At 38.5% G+C, this 16,136-nt stretch overlaps 1 protein-coding gene and 1 long non-coding RNA gene across 10 annotated transcripts in view; both read right to left on the bottom strand.

Annotated features, from left to right (window-relative positions):
* LOC105432862 (uncharacterized) overlaps positions 1 to 16,136 on the bottom strand; it is a 552,262-nt gene that overhangs the window by 64,144 nt on the left and 471,982 nt on the right. The gene's annotated exons all lie outside the window — the stretch shown is intronic.
* The window catches only part of LOC148934825 (uncharacterized), a 43,238-nt gene continuing 37,624 nt past the window's right edge, over positions 10,523 to 16,136 (bottom strand). The window contains exon 2 of the long non-coding RNA XR_016140928.1: positions 10,523 to 15,583. This is a non-coding gene — a long non-coding RNA (uncharacterized LOC148934825). The remainder of the gene's footprint in view (positions 15,584 to 16,136) is intronic.

The raw sequence follows: 16,136 nt of genomic DNA, 5'->3' as shown, positions 1-16,136 counted from the left end.
TCGTCCGTTCTGGTCAATAATGCGTATTGTTAGCTCCGTAATGCTCCGTACGACTGGCAAGTAAATGATCTGCAGCGGCCTTTCCGATATCTTATATCCTGGCGGCACGCTCGGCGAAAATTCAGTATCAAAGTGTACATAGTATTGTGTGCATACTTTTGTCGTTGCTGTACGCGCCCGCGGTCACGTTGCACGGATAATGTTTACATTCATTATGTTGATCGACACGTCAGATTCAGGCCACCTTCGTGGTTGCAGTATACGCTTCGAGAAACCTAATAGTGATCTAATGTTATTGGGCTTATTAAAGTTTATTTTGTAGACGCATTTAATCTCACACCTCATCGTGTTGTAATTTGCGCGGAGCACTATCGGGTATTCCCCAATCTTGTCATCGCTGCGCGCGGGGTCACCGTTATTATCAGGCGCGTCGTGTCGCGATCGTTTCCGCAAAATCTCACGTCAAAAATTTATTTATGGCCTGCAGTTCGTACAATCCTTCGGGAATCGTAATTTCTACGCCCTTTGCCAAAATAAAATATATTGTTCGAAGCGTTTACATTCGGTATCGTGTGATAAATTTCTAAAATTTCTAAAATTGTTAGACCATGTTGATAGTCATCATTGTTCAAATTTATGGCTGGAAAGTAGTTTGCCGTGAGAACGTTGCTCTTCCCGCTCAGTGTAAGTATCAGTGACATGATAGAAAAAGCGTTCAACGAATATTGAGACATCGCGGCATTTTATCAGACTTTTTAAATTCATGCACGTCGACCGTTTGGAGAAATCACAGGCACAGCTGTCCGCAGACGCTCTGATCGTACGTCTGATAGGACGTTCGATTGTACTCTATCATCGTAACACTGTCTCCGAAATATCGCATCAGTTCCTCGGGCGATCAAAGATTACCGAAACTGTCAAAATACACGACGCGATCGTTCCTCTTTGCGTACGCTCCAATGAGTACCGGGATCCATCATGTCGTCCAGATTTACAATATCCCTCTCCTTTCGACACGCGCCGCTAATCGGTAACGCGTTACGCACGAAAACACCTCTGAAGTATGGTATACGCATACGCCTCGCCAGCTGGTCCAATTGTACATTGGTGGTTACGCCCGTAGATACTTTTATTATCTCTTGGGCGTTTTTTTTTCTTTTTTTCGCTGTTACACCTCGTCCGCGTTTGTACGGAGCGAAATACAGTCCCTGTCCACGCGTTTCCATCGCGTAATTGTGACGTTACAGTTCATCGAACTGACATCGCGCGGCTTTCCTGTCGTTTACTGCTTTCGCCACGCTGGCCGCTCCGCCATTAAGGACTCAAACGCATCGAAAGTTGACAGAATCGGTAACGCGCCATCTCGTTTTGCCGTTGGAAGTATTCGTTTTTTTTTTTATTTTTTCTTCGCTTTCATATCCATGCCAATCTTGGTCTTGGTTTTCATCGCTACTCAAATGATTGCAGTTGCAGCTCTCTCAGAGTCAAATCTCTCGCGATGACGCATCCTAGGGCTTTATCGGCGAGTACCTTATCCGCCACGTGTCTGTCGGCGAGATCGTTGCTCCGAGAATACGCAATGTCGTGTTTACGACACGCCGCGTCCAGTGGATTTATGCCCTTGTTTTCACTTCTGGCTAATTGCTTCTTTAGTCGAGTACCCAGGCCAAAATTGATAACCAAGAATATGTAACTCAAAAGGAAGCGCGTTTATCGCTCGATTGAGCAGACCTCCAACGCAGCCTTCGTTTGACGTTGCTGCTGCTGACATACGCTACAATCCTTTATCTTCGATGCGAAACCGTCGATGTGCGTGCGTTGTCACGGTTGGTTATAATGTTCAACGCAGCGACGATAGATTCGAACCTCCAAATCTTTATTACTCCGGAAGCCTGTCCCACACGTGGTCGATATAATCAGCGCACACGCGTGATAGTACGACTTTCGGTATATATTGCAACTCAGCGTTCAGCGCTCAAGTTCCGAATATCGGAGGGATGCGACAGTACAAGATACATTTTTGCAACTGAACAATTCGCGGTTTCGCGCGCCTATAAGTAGGCGTTCGATCGAAGCCTAGATAACGCAATGCGAACATGAAATTCGTGCAGCAACCGCTGATACGCGTCGCGAACTGCGATGAGAAAGCGCGAATGGGGGACATCGCGACGAAACGCAAGCACGGTGAAATGCTATTGAGTATATATACGCACCATTATTTGCGGTAATCGAATTACGGTAAAATCAACGTTCTCATAAGTTTGCTCGAGAGTCCGCACAGTATTTTGAGAACGTATACTCGAAATCGCTGCAACAACCAAAATATCGATATCTTGAAACTTTGTTGACTTCGATCGACGAAATCAGCTATTTTACATTCTCCAACAACAATAACGTCATTCCACCGAGCAAGGCACGTCTCAATTCGATCTTTGTCTTCAACGACATGCGATAAGCAAAATGCAGTAAGAGAATACTTCTCGATGGGCCACTCGAACGTCGCTTGCTTCTATTTCTGACGTACGTGAGAATATCTAAACATCTAATACGCGACAATGCTGCGAACCTGCTGATCTTATTCAAACAGGTACCAACTTGAAACATGTTTACAACGATCACGTGAATACCGATATGTCATACAATGAATTCTGTGCGTTATGCGGCGATTGTTGGCAGTGCGAATATGGATTTATAGTGATAGATAAGGACAGTTCGCTTATCAATACGGACGATAATACAGAAAATAATTTAACACGTTCGCGATACCATAATGCGATTAGTCAATGCCGATACGTCAAGCAAGCAACATGGATAACATTAAAGATCGCGAGAAAATAGCGAAACAGATTGCGAAAACGAGCGATTCGATTCGCAAAAAATATTGCGCTTTGAAAACTGGTAAAATAGCTGAAGATGTAGTGTGGAGAGACGTTTCAAGCTCATCGTCGAACCTAAAACAGATTGTTGAAAACATCAAGGAATCTCAGCGAATTAAAAAAGAAATCAATGTTGCAAAGGATATCGGTATTAAGAAAAAAAAAACATGAAGACATCGATGATGATGATGATAACACTACAACTAATAGGGATTCGTATTGGACGGATGTTGAATGATTGAAATTAACGCCGTCTAAAAAGCAACGTACAAAACAATTGGACGCCACGTTAGATTCATTCACGTCAGATTCATTGACGAATCTACACCAAAAGAACTATTGAAAGGACTGCCAAAAAAATTATCTAAAAAACTGAAAATACCGTCGTTTGTGCGAAACGAAGATGTTTTTGAAACAAAAGACGTCAGTGAATCGAAAACAACTATCAAACAGACTCTACAAACGCAAAGAGGAAGCCGTGAGATGCTTCATGGTCAACTAGGACAATTGGAATAAAAGGACGTGGGTCTTCTTCTCGGTGACGACATAGATAAAGCAATCGATAATGTGTATAGACGGTGTCTATTTCGATAAAAGTGGTACGATGCTCGGTAACAAAAAGTTTGATATTGACAAAGATGACTTTATAATCATAGACAATGTGAGATACAATGGTACACCAAGATTATACGAATTAATCTTCGAGATAAGGCTATATTCCGAAGATGACAAACAAACAAAAATATACTATTAACAACGAATGCTCATAGACGTGGTCACAGTCTATAATCCCATCATGGGCAACAAGGGATACAAATACATTAACATCATCGCTCCGCTCGTATCTACTATAAGAAAAGCAAAAGTAAAAAGGATGCAGGTATTGGCAATATACCATCCACCATAAAGTTAAACGACAAGATCGATTACGTACATTAGAACGATCCCAACGAGCTGGTGGATTGACTGCGATTGCTCGACGCTTCGCACCGAGCTCATAGCTGAAGTCACAACGCTCACAACAACGAGATGCTGTCGATTATCGAGAAACTTCGCGAAGCCGGCATTATTATAAATTGTAACGGAGCATATGTGAGAGCTCCGTTACTAAACGCGCGCTATACGGCCCATGTTATCTGGGGCCGCTCAAACATCCCCGATTGCGACCGAACAATACACGCACGCCACTGATCGGTCACGCACCGATGGCGTGATAGATTAGCTGATCTTTTAAACAATTATAACAAATTGACGCATCAACACAAAAATGGATATATAAACCCGGTAAATTTTGCAAAGACAACCAGATCTGTCCGATCATCCGACTCGTCCGTTTTCGAATCACCAGTCCGATTCGAACAACGCGAGAATCATTCTCGTCCGAATACCGAGCATTCTCAGTATTCACGTTCTATCTTTACACGAAAAATCGGAGAGTTCTCGGGTTTTTCTTTCACGGAATACCGAGCGTTCTCAGTATTCTCGTTTTCTTCCGCCCGGAAAGTCGGAGAGTTCTCGAATTTTTCTCCTGCGAGATACCGGGCGCTCGCGGTACTCTCGCTCCCTCTCATCCGAAAAGTCGGAGTGTTCTCGGACTTTTCTCCCTCCGACAGGGATATCAAACTCTCTTGGTATCCTCGGTGTCTCACACACGAAAAGTCGGAGTGTTCTCGGACTTTTCATTGTATACCCGCGAAAACACGTGTCACGAACGGGTCTGTAGTTGTCTAGCAACGCGCTGCGTATTTGACTCACGCGCTATCCCGCGAGTATACGCTGTCGTATTCATTGTCCAACAGCGCTGCGAATATCTCAAATCCAGACGAAGCGTGCACGAGTGACGTCGCACTGTGAGAAGTAAAAACCACCTTTTATCGCAAACATTTGTTTTAGAATAAATTTAATTATTTTATTTTAATCAAACCCAGGCGCCTGCAAATTCTTTTCCGAACCCGGCATCCGACGAGCATTTCCGAGCTCCTGAGCTACATTTCCGCTTTCATACCGTACATTATCCGACCGCGCAGAGACGTAACAAAATTACCGTTACAAAATTAATCGTATATCGACGAGCTAGTCGATTGACGTCGGTGAGAAAAAAAAACAATTTTAAATCGTATAATATATCTTATTTATATATATTACTATTAAACATATCGTTAAAATTCGATGGACGTGAAGAAAATGTTACCTTCGAGAGGTGATGATACTCGAGGAATTGCACGCTCCGGCGAGAAGAAATTTTCCGCGAAGACGTGTCATAATTCGGGGATACGACGATTTTTTTTGAATGGCAGGCTGATATCAAGATGCATTGTCATATTCGAGTTTTAACAGAGGTCATCATTATATACTCATCGTCATCGATGCATTGAGCAAGTACGCCTGTGGGGCTGTGTCACTCAAGAGCAAGGTCGGAAGCGAGACGGCTAACGCTATCGCTAAGATAATTCGAAAGAGCGGAAGTTGTCCGAAAAACTTGCAAATAAATATGGAGAAGGAGTTTTACAACGCCGATGTAACCAGAAACTCTTGAAAAAACGCAACGTTAATCATTATTCCACGTATACGGTGTTGAAGGCATCGATCGTCGAGCGATATAATCGCACACTTAAGAACAACATGTGGAAGATGTTTACGATGAACGGCACTTACAAATGGGTCTACCGCGTCTCGTGTCAGATTACAACGTGTGCAAGCATCACATTATCGGCATGTGACCCGTTGACGTAACTTCCGCGATCGCTAAAAAACTCTTGGACACGGTATACACCACGATAAAGATCACAGGTCCAGCAAAATTCAAAGTAGACAATTCGCGTGAGCAAGTACAGACAGTTTTCGAAAAAGGTTACATGCTAAATGAACCACCGAAGTGTTTAAGATCGTTAAAGTGCAACATACTAATCCCGTATCTTATTTGCTCGAGGACTGTCGCGGAAAAGCCGTCGCTGGAGCGTTCTACGAGCACGAATTGCATCGCGCGACTCATTCAGATGTATATCTCGTGGAGAAAGTACTGCGCAGGAAAGGAGACAAGGTTTATGTCAAGTGATTTGGATACAGATCGCACAATTCTTGGATAAACAAAAACAGTGTGATTTAATTCATTTTTTTATTTTTATAATATATTAAAAATAAATATACATATATAAATCTTATATACAATCTTATTATTCCTTTCCTTTAATTATATCTTTGTAAAGTGTAAAAAAACTACATGTGTATTATAATATTATATATTTTACATCTATTCATATATATATATATATACAATATTATATACTTTACATCTATTCATATAATATAAAATGTAATAATATATAAAATGTATAATCTATGTATATCAAATATAAAAAATTGTACATTGTTACTACAAAAAAATTATCAAACGTATAAAATGTACAATACGGGTATAATACATACGTACATACGTACATACGTACATACGTACATACATACATATGTGCATACATATATTTATATAAAAATATAAAAATATATGTATATTATATATACATGTATATTACGACGGAATCCGCCAATGTCCCCACGGTAATGTCTCCGTCAAATCTGATATGATGTATCATTTGTCATCGTACGGACTCAAAGCGATTTTCGACTCGAACACTGTATATATTAGGTGTACAAAAAAGTTCTGAGCTTTTTTTGTAAAATTCAATCTTTATTCAAAAACAAACAAAAAAATAATCAGTAAAATATTCCCCGTTTGTATCAACGACCTTTTGTCATCTTTCGGGTAGCTTGCGAATTTTTTGACGATAGAAGCTTACCGGCTTCGAAGCGATAAAGTCATCAATGCATTTTCGTATCTCTTCAAATCTTACGAAATGTGTATCAGCCAAATAATGCTGCAGCAACCGCAATAGGTAGTAATCGGAAGGCGCCATGTCTGGGCTATACGCCGCGTGCGGGAGAAATTCCCAGCCTAACGCAAAAATATGATCCTGAGTCGCTTTCGCAACATGTGGTCGAGCATTGTCATGAAGCAAGATCACTTTACGACGTCCTTGGCCAGTAAATGGCCTCTTTTCTTCTAATGCATTGCTCAAATTGGTCAATTGTTGTTGGTAGCGGTCTGCCGTGATTGTTTCACCCGATTGTAACAACTCGTAATACAACACACATTTCCAATCCTATCAGATACAGAGCAAAACTTTCTTGGCGTGAATATTGGGCTTTGGCGTCGATGTCGAAGGTTGACCAGGGTCAACCCATGATTTTCTACGTTTAGGATTATCATAAAGAATCCACTTTTCATCGCCTGTAATGATTTTGTGCAGAAAATCTTTTTTCCGGAACTTTGAAAGCAAAATGAGTGCAGTGTCACGCCGACGATTTTTGTTGTCTTCGGACAATTCATGCGGAACCCATCTGCCTTCTTTCTAAACCTTTCCCATTGTATATAAACATACGGAAATGGTTTGCTGCGTAACGCCAAGTTGTTCTACAAGCTCCTTTTCAGTTTGCGCAGAGTTTATATCCAGCAGTGCTTGCAATTCGTCCGTTTCAATCTTTTGAGGGCGTCCAACACGCGATTCATCTTCAAGACTGAAATCTCCTTGGCGAAATTTTTGATACCATCTTTTACATGTAGTATGACTTACAGCGTTCTCTCCATATGCAGCACAAATCATTGCAGTGGCTTCAGCAGCATTTTTCTTCAGATGAAACGCGAAGTGGATGGAAAATCGAATATGCTCTTTTGTTATTGTATTGTTGCCATCGTGAACAGTACTGATTTTTGAGGTTATGTGTATCAAACGCCAAACCTTATGGCATTTTAGAAGGCCAAATGTCAACGTTTTAAACCCGCAAAAGGGCGGGAAGATATATAAAATTTAAATTGTTATTTCGGTTGTATGAAATCTAAAGCTCAGAACTTTTTTGTATATCTAATACTTGGTGTATAACTTGGATCTTATACATGACTGGCGACAAGTCACTTCGATCTCTTCATTCACCGCGTGTAATCGTCGAATCGTATTATTCGCGCTACAACGTTACTTTACACCTTTTGCCTTTTTGTCCTTTTTATCGTTAATCCTCACCGCGTACATCTTCTCTGAGTCCGACGAATTCCGTCATTATCGTACCGTTATTTTCATTCTTCATTAAGCCGGGTTCTTTTTTCATGAGAAGCATCCCGTATGCGTTGTCCGGTGGATAATTGCTCGTATCGAATCTAGCGGTATCGCGTTTCATCGTCTCGTACACATCATCGCACTCGATGTGATATATGAGACTGTCCGTGTCGATGATCTTTATCGCGATACAGCGGTGACATATACTCGTGGTGAAATTCGTACAAGCAGATTCTCGATATGTCAAGTATACATATACCCACATAAATCGGCTTGTTGAATTTCACCTCGAGTTTATGCAGTTCGACGGCAATTAAATTTTCTGCAAAGATGCTGGTTGTGGAAATTTGATTTCGCGATCATTATCTTCGCGCCATATCGTCTATCCTATTTTGTTATCAATTTCCATCTATGTGATTCCGAACATTTTCCATTGTTTTACCAAATACCGCGTTGTTCATCAATTTGTACATTTTTTTCGAAATCGTTTTTTGCGTACGTTCTAAAGTGTGTATTGAGTTTAATGTAATCGCGGAGCCAGGCGGATTGAGCATAGTACGCGGTGTATTTTTGCGATATGAAGACGTGGTGCGTACATTGCTGCAGGTTGGTAGTGAATGACGCATCGCTTCTTATCATATAACGTCGCGAGAAGTTTATCCTGTCAGGTGGTTTATCGCATGTCGGACAGAAAGGTAGGTCAGTGTGTCGGTTGTGCAGATTATGCGGATACTCGAGATCGACATCGAGAATATAACCCGTAGGCGAATCCGGAGCGATCGCGCTCGCGTCAAAATTCGCGATATCTTTAACCCATTGAAATTCGGCATAGGGCAGCGCCCATCCGTACAGATTGTTCACGTCGTAGTACACGCACCGACAGGAATGATGTCCTGCGCTCGGCGTGCGGCTGCTACACATACACACATACACGAAGCGCGTACGTCTGTGTCTCTGCGGAGCGTGAAGGAGATGGCGAAGCGGGGAGAAAAAATAGTAGGGGCAATTCGATGTTCCATCCTTAACGCAAGACGCATGATTGAGAGAGAAAGTATAATCGGACGTGATATCGAATTTCGGTGTCCCTTCGCTGTCTCAGACACTCGACGCTAGTGCGAGTGAGAGACCGCGGGGTCTCTATACGTCGCGTTTTTCTTTCTTTCATCTCGTTCTGATTAATTATTGATTATTTAATGATTATTTATTTATTTAATTGATTGTTTTAATATGATTATTAATTGTTTAATTATCGCGTAATAATTCTTTTATTATATATTTTAAAAAAAGTTATGTGTAAAATTATAACTATCATTGCAGGTTTTTACATTGAATGTCTTACATCTATCTGAAGCAACCGATATTAAAAATTATTTTAAAAAATAATAAAAAAATTTCGCGAATTCATTATTTTTTAAAATTCATTATTTTTTAATTTTTAATATCGGTTGTTAATAATAATAAAAGAATTATTACGCCATAATTAAACAATTAATAATCATATTAAAACAATCAATTAAATAAATAAATAATCATTAAATAATCAATAATTAATCAGAACGAGATAGAAGAAAGAAAAACGCGACGTATAGAGACACCGCGGTCTCTCACTCGCACTAGCGTCGAGTGTGTAAGACAGCGAAGGGACACCGAAATCGGTATCATGTTTGATTATGCTTTCTCTCTCAATCGTGCGTCTTGCGTTAAGGATGCAATATCGAATTGCCGCTACTCTTTTTTCCCTTCGCTCCGCGTCTTTTTCACGCTCCGCGAAGACACGACGTACGCGCTTCGTGTGTATGTGTAGCAGCCGCGCGTCGAGCGCAGGACACCATTCCTGCCGGTGCATGTACATCAAATACGACGGCGGTTTCTACAGGTTGTACGAACGCATGTACTTGTTATTAGCCTGCGTGTATTTGCCGGAACATTGACTGAGATCACCGCGTATGCCGCGCTCGATAAACATAACCATACCGATGTCGGCGAGCAATTCAAATTTTACACACGTATGTTTCAGCATGGCGTCCCATGTGAAACCTGGCAATGTGTAGTAATGAGCGAGATCGAGATATATAACTTTCAATATAACTTTTGCGATACAAATTTTTAAAAATGCCGGCCAATAATAAGATATTTTTAAATACAAATCGTTGTACTCGCCTAGGGTTTCAATAGAGAACCGCTGCCAGATGTTCGCGACGCGCGCGTACTCGTTCTTCGATACCGTGTCACCGGTCAACGAGTTATAGAATGATTCGTGCGGTGGGCGCGTGTCTTGCAGCTTGTCCGCACGATCCACGTATTTGGAAAAAAACCTTTTAAGGAAAGATCTTTACATGAACAAGTCAAAATCTTCGTTTGATAATGTTGAAAATTCGGAAAACGTAAAATTTTGAATTTCTCTTTTGTTAGAAAAGATACCAATTTCGAGGCTGGTACTTAAAAATTATAATAGTACAAATCGATGAATCATAGTTGTACGTAATTTGGTGAATCTGATTTCTCGGCGGTATCTTTAACGTGTTTTGTAAACGAAATGTATTTTTCTTTTGTTATCGGCAGCATGTCGATTCTGCTTTCGAATGCCGTAACTATTTCCATGATGACAAAGTGCGCGTCATAACCGGATAAGTTGTGAAATACTACGGGAATTCAATATGAATCTTTATAATTTAGATTGCAATTTGAATGCGCGGGATCACGATAACGACCGGTAAGATGGCAATAATCGCGTATCTGCGTATCGTCCGACGCAAATAATTTTTGAACAAATGTAACAACGCGTCACACTACGGTATGATCACTGTTCTCTCGACAACGCTTCCATGGGGACATTCGCAGATAATAAAATTTTTACTCGATGCGCCAACTTTACTCTTCGAGTTGCCGAACGAACCACGCAGTCTTCGCCACGATGAAATCGATACGCCGATAACACGTCATCGTACGAGCATCGCACGTAGTATCCGATGCTAGATACCTCGTGTTGCTGATAGGTGTACGACGTGTCTTTTTCCTCTTCCGTTTCCGTTCGCCGTAGTACGCACTTCAAGTCCACGTATACGATGAAAAGAAATCGTTCTTTATTTGTTGGTTCTTAAATTGTGAGTCGTCTTCGCTCGGCAATCGGATGGCGCAGGCGTTTATCTGTTCGCAATCCACTGTATGCGACTGCAATTTTTCAGGTAAACTGAAATAATATAAACATCTGCAAAAAAAAGGAAAATATGATTTTTTAAGTATTTAATAAATAATTTATAAGAGAAATAATGAAATTTGTTAAAATGTGTATACGTACCGTTCGCAAAAATATTTCTTGTATACGTATTTATTCAATTGCGAGCTCACGAGGCGGGACAGGTCTTTAATGCACGTAAAGTGCCCCGCGTTGTCATCGCGCGAATTCTGTACGTACAACAGATTTACGTGTTTCTCCATTTTCTTATTTGTTAGATGTATCGAGAATCTCTTTCTCCCTCGAAGCCCCCCGTAAATGTTAATGGAGATGGTTAATGTCATCGAAATGTTCGAACTTTTTAATTTGATTCAACGTCATCGAAAACGTAATGTCTTAAAGATTCAAAACCGTTGTATAATGCGGATATGACGATTCCTGATTTTTATTTCTTTCGGCCGGATGTAGAGCTGCGACCACCGATCACGCGAAATACGCATTGTCTCCGGACGTTGATCCGGAAACAATGCGTGTCATCGCTCGCTTTAATATTATTTCCCGCGGTAACTTAGTGTAACATCCCACGTGTAGAGGATTTTGTTTATGTTTACTGAAATTGAGAATTGAGAATTCGCAATAGCTCCCATCTACTGTCGCGTTCCTAAAACTCTTCGAGCCAACATTCGATGATGTGTTGCTCGTACCATTCGTCCAAATTTGACACTTGAAAGAGTTCACTATTTTTAATGTTTATATTTTTATTGGCGCATTTATCGCCCGCCACAAACTCACCGTTGAATACGATGTTCACTTTCACACTAGTATGTCTTTCTATAGCGTTTCGCACTCGCTCGAGCAATATATCACCAGCGTCTTCCAAAAATCGTCGCGGCTCGATATAGTCCACATTATCCACCAATCATCACACCAGTCAATATACAGCTTTCAAACGCCATCATCAATCTCGCGCCAAACGAGAGATCCATCGTCTCTACTGGTGCTCGCCATCAACGTACACAAAATATTTTTCTAATTGTATCTTTGCACCTGCGAATCGCGCGATCCTCGCCATCACAAATTGTCTATTTGCAACGGTGAATCGAGAACGTTAACTCGGCTAAGTTCCTCGAGTTGTTCGATGTACTCGTCGCATCGTTGCACATGAAATACTCCAAGGTAGTGACCTGGCTGCACTGCTCCAGCACCTCGCGTTCCACTCGCTCTAGGTGTTTTATTTTTCTCTCACATTCGATTGTGTTATATTTAAGAATAATAATATTATACCAGTTGATTGATTATAACACAAAGATATATATATTTATGGTAAATAAGGAACTTATTGAACAGAATCGTGGCCCCACGGAAAACACGAACGGAATCCCCCACGCACGGAACAATCACGAACGTGAGAGTTGCTCCGAAATCGCGTAGCGCCAAGCATCAGCGTGGCGCTTCTAAGCGCGGTTATGAACATATCATTATGAACATACATAACAGCTCTTCCTTTTTTTTACAAAATTCCTCAATTCTATGGAATAAACAATCCTCTATAATAATCGTAAATAACAAAAGAGATTAGTATTTAATCTTAATAATTTTTTTTGCTAGCTGAACCCAATCTTTACGGTAATTACATCTTCTAATACGAAAATAGAAAGTCTGTGTACCGATCTGGTTCTTTTCTATTTCGCTTGGGACGTTCGTTTCGAACTTGATCGCCCTCATGTGAATTGATCGTCTCCTCAACAGGCAACGCTATCTATGTATGACTTCCCCTCTGTCTTTTCCTCGGCTGCTGCGTGAGCGTTATTACTCTCTCGCGAATGCGTTAATGCTCTCATCGTTTGTAACCGTCTCTCTCCACCCGAATTAGATTTTATTAGATCTAAATCCGGATTTGTATAATTAAAAATATCTGTCTTAACTTGCGCTTTATTCTCATTAATATCTTGTTCACTTGAACGTATTTGATTTACATGCCTTTTTCAAATTTTACCCTCTTCTAGTTCTAGTTTTTCAAGTAATGTAACTTTCCATAGTTTTTTATGTACAGTACCGAAACGCCATTTTAAATCTTTACTCAGATACTCACGCGCGGCTACTTGTCTCTAATTTGAAAATTTCTTGTTTCATTGCATCTTATATATCCTTCCTTAACTTCAAATTCTTTTGGAGAAATTAAATCTAATCGATTTCACAATTTTCCGAACATCATTTCGGCTGGTGATTGTTTTAATTCCGGAATTGGGGTGATCCGATAATGGAATAAGAACTTTTGAATGCTATTTTTAACATTATCTTTCATTACGTTTGTTTTATGTAGCCATTGTTTCAATGTCTGTACAAATCTTTCTGCTGCACCATTGGTAGCCGGATGATAAGAAGCCGTAAATCTATGAATAATTTCATTTATTTTAATCAAATTTTGAAATTCTTGAGAAATGAAAGTTCTCCCATTATCTGTAACGTGCGGGATACTAAATCTAGTAAAAATTTCACGACATTTTTTAATAGTGCTAGTAGCAGTAATATTGTTCATCACATAAATTTCAGACCATTTTGTATGTGAATCCACACAAACTAAAAAATTATGACCTGAAAATGGTCCTGTAAAATCCATGTGAATCCTTTGAATGCTTCATTCCGTAGGATTCCAATGATGTAATGGCGCAAGCTTAGGATTATTTTGCACCCAACAACATTCTTTACAATTTCGAGCAGTTTTTTCGATATCTAAATCAATTCCTTGCCATCAAACATAGTTTCTAGCCAAACCTTTTATTTTTACTATTCTTATGTGTTCTAAGTGTAATTCTTTCAGAATTCTATATCTTAAAATTTTTGGAATTACCACTCTTTTTTTAACAAAATTCCATTATTAGAGCGAATTCACGATTTTGCAAACCCAACTTTTTTAAACATTTCTTCTTTAATACTTCTACTATTTTTTAAAGGTTTGTATCTTTTGACGTTTCCAATTGAATTTTATTCACTTTAATCGGTAACATATCCACAGTTTCGATTGTATATACATCCAACGTATCATAATTCGCAATAAAATTTTCTTTAATCGGCAGTCGCGAAAATCCGTCAGCGTTTCCATGATTATCAGTTTTTTTATATTTTATCTCAAAATCGAATTCTTGAAGAAAAACTGCGTAATGTTGCATACGCATCGCACTGTATGCTGGTAATCCTTTATCCGGATTTAAAATGCGTAATAGGCTTATTATCTGTAAGTAATATAAACCGTTTATCGTATGTTATGAAACTTTTTAATTCCAAAAATGATGGCATACTTCCTTATCTGGGTATATTTTCTTTGCGTTTCATTTAATGTACACGAGGCATAACTCGTTGAATAACTCGTTCCGTTCCATTTGGATATATACATGACAATACTGCCTCGACTCCATATGGACTAGCATCAGTGTTAAAACAATTTACAGTTTTGGATTGAATGATACTAAAATTTTATCACTATAAAATGCTTGTTTGGCGCGTTAAAAGGCTTTCTCGCAATACAAAGTCCATTTAAAATGAATATTCTTTTTTAATAGTTTATTTATGGGTTATTTATGGATTTAAATATATGGGTTTAAAATATCACTCAACTTTTCTATAAATCGCCCATAGTAATTTATCAAAGCAATGAAAACTCGGATTTCCGATACATTCTTAGATTTCAGTAACTTTTCTACTGCTTCTATTTTCTTTTGTTCTTTTTTTATGCCATTTTTTCCAATAATATGCCCGCAATACGAAATTTGATCTTTTAAAAATGTACCTTTATCTAAATTAATTCTAACATTATATTCCAATAGACGACTTAAAACTAATTCCAAAATTTCAAAATATTTTTCTATTTTTTTATACAAAATATTTTTCTACTTTTATATTTACTTGCAATTTTAATATTATTAAAAAATACAGTAATATCTGGAATATTTTTCAAAATGTTTTCAATAGTTCTCTGCCAAATCGCAGGTGCCGATACCACTCCATACATGAGTCGATTACATTGATATAAACCTTTGGACGTATTAAGAGGATCCTAAAGCGAAGGACGAACTCCAACGGCCATCCGTTAATGCCATCTAAACGGAATTAAAGAAATGTCGGTAACGATCTACAATTTAAAAAGTCGATATTATCGACATGATTAATTCCATTTACTCATATTAATTTTTACCTTATCATTTTTACTAAATAAATGAAAACACATGTATATATGTATGTATTGTATACATGTATTGTCAATGCAGTTATTCTTCACGACATTCACTATGTCCAATATCTTTATAGGCCAGGATACGAAGGACACTACATATATTTTTCTCAAAGACAAACATTTTTTTGACGGAAGAGACTATCACCTTCTCGTGGTTTCCGTTGAGCAACAATATGTACGTAATCTGTTAATGAAACTGCAATAAAATTGCTATTATAATAATAGTACTTTCCTTTATTACATTTACTTTTTTACTTTTTTTAATGTTATTTATACTTGTAACTGACGAAATAAAAAATATACTCACTAGTAATAATAGAATAGTTACAAAACAAATAATATTGAAGTTAATTTTTAATCATTTTCTGTATTTTAAAAATAAGTCATTTTCTTATATTAAAAATAAAGGTTTTTTTGCATACATGGTTAAGAATGGATTTTTTCTTTATTTATTTACGCTCCTGCTTTTCATCATTTTCTAATACATTTATATTTACTTTAAATATACTCATTGAAAAATATATAACTATATTTGTCTTATTAATTAATAATTAAATTTATTTTATTAAATTTGTAACATATATATATATATATATATATATATATATATTAGGTGTACAAAAGGTTCTGAGCTTTAGATTTCATACACCGAAATAACAATTTAAATTTTATATATCTTCCCGCCCTTTTGCGATTTTAAAGCGTTAACATTTGGCCTTCTAAAATGCCATATGATTTGATGTTTGATG

The sequence above is a fragment of the Pogonomyrmex barbatus genome, unplaced genomic scaffold (assembly GCF_055798465.1).
Source record: "Pogonomyrmex barbatus isolate J1 unplaced genomic scaffold, ASM5579846v1 scaffold7, whole genome shotgun sequence".
In the NCBI taxonomy this organism is placed as follows: domain Eukaryota; kingdom Metazoa; phylum Arthropoda; class Insecta; order Hymenoptera; family Formicidae; genus Pogonomyrmex; species Pogonomyrmex barbatus.
This window is presented reverse-complemented; position numbering and strand designations above follow the sequence as displayed.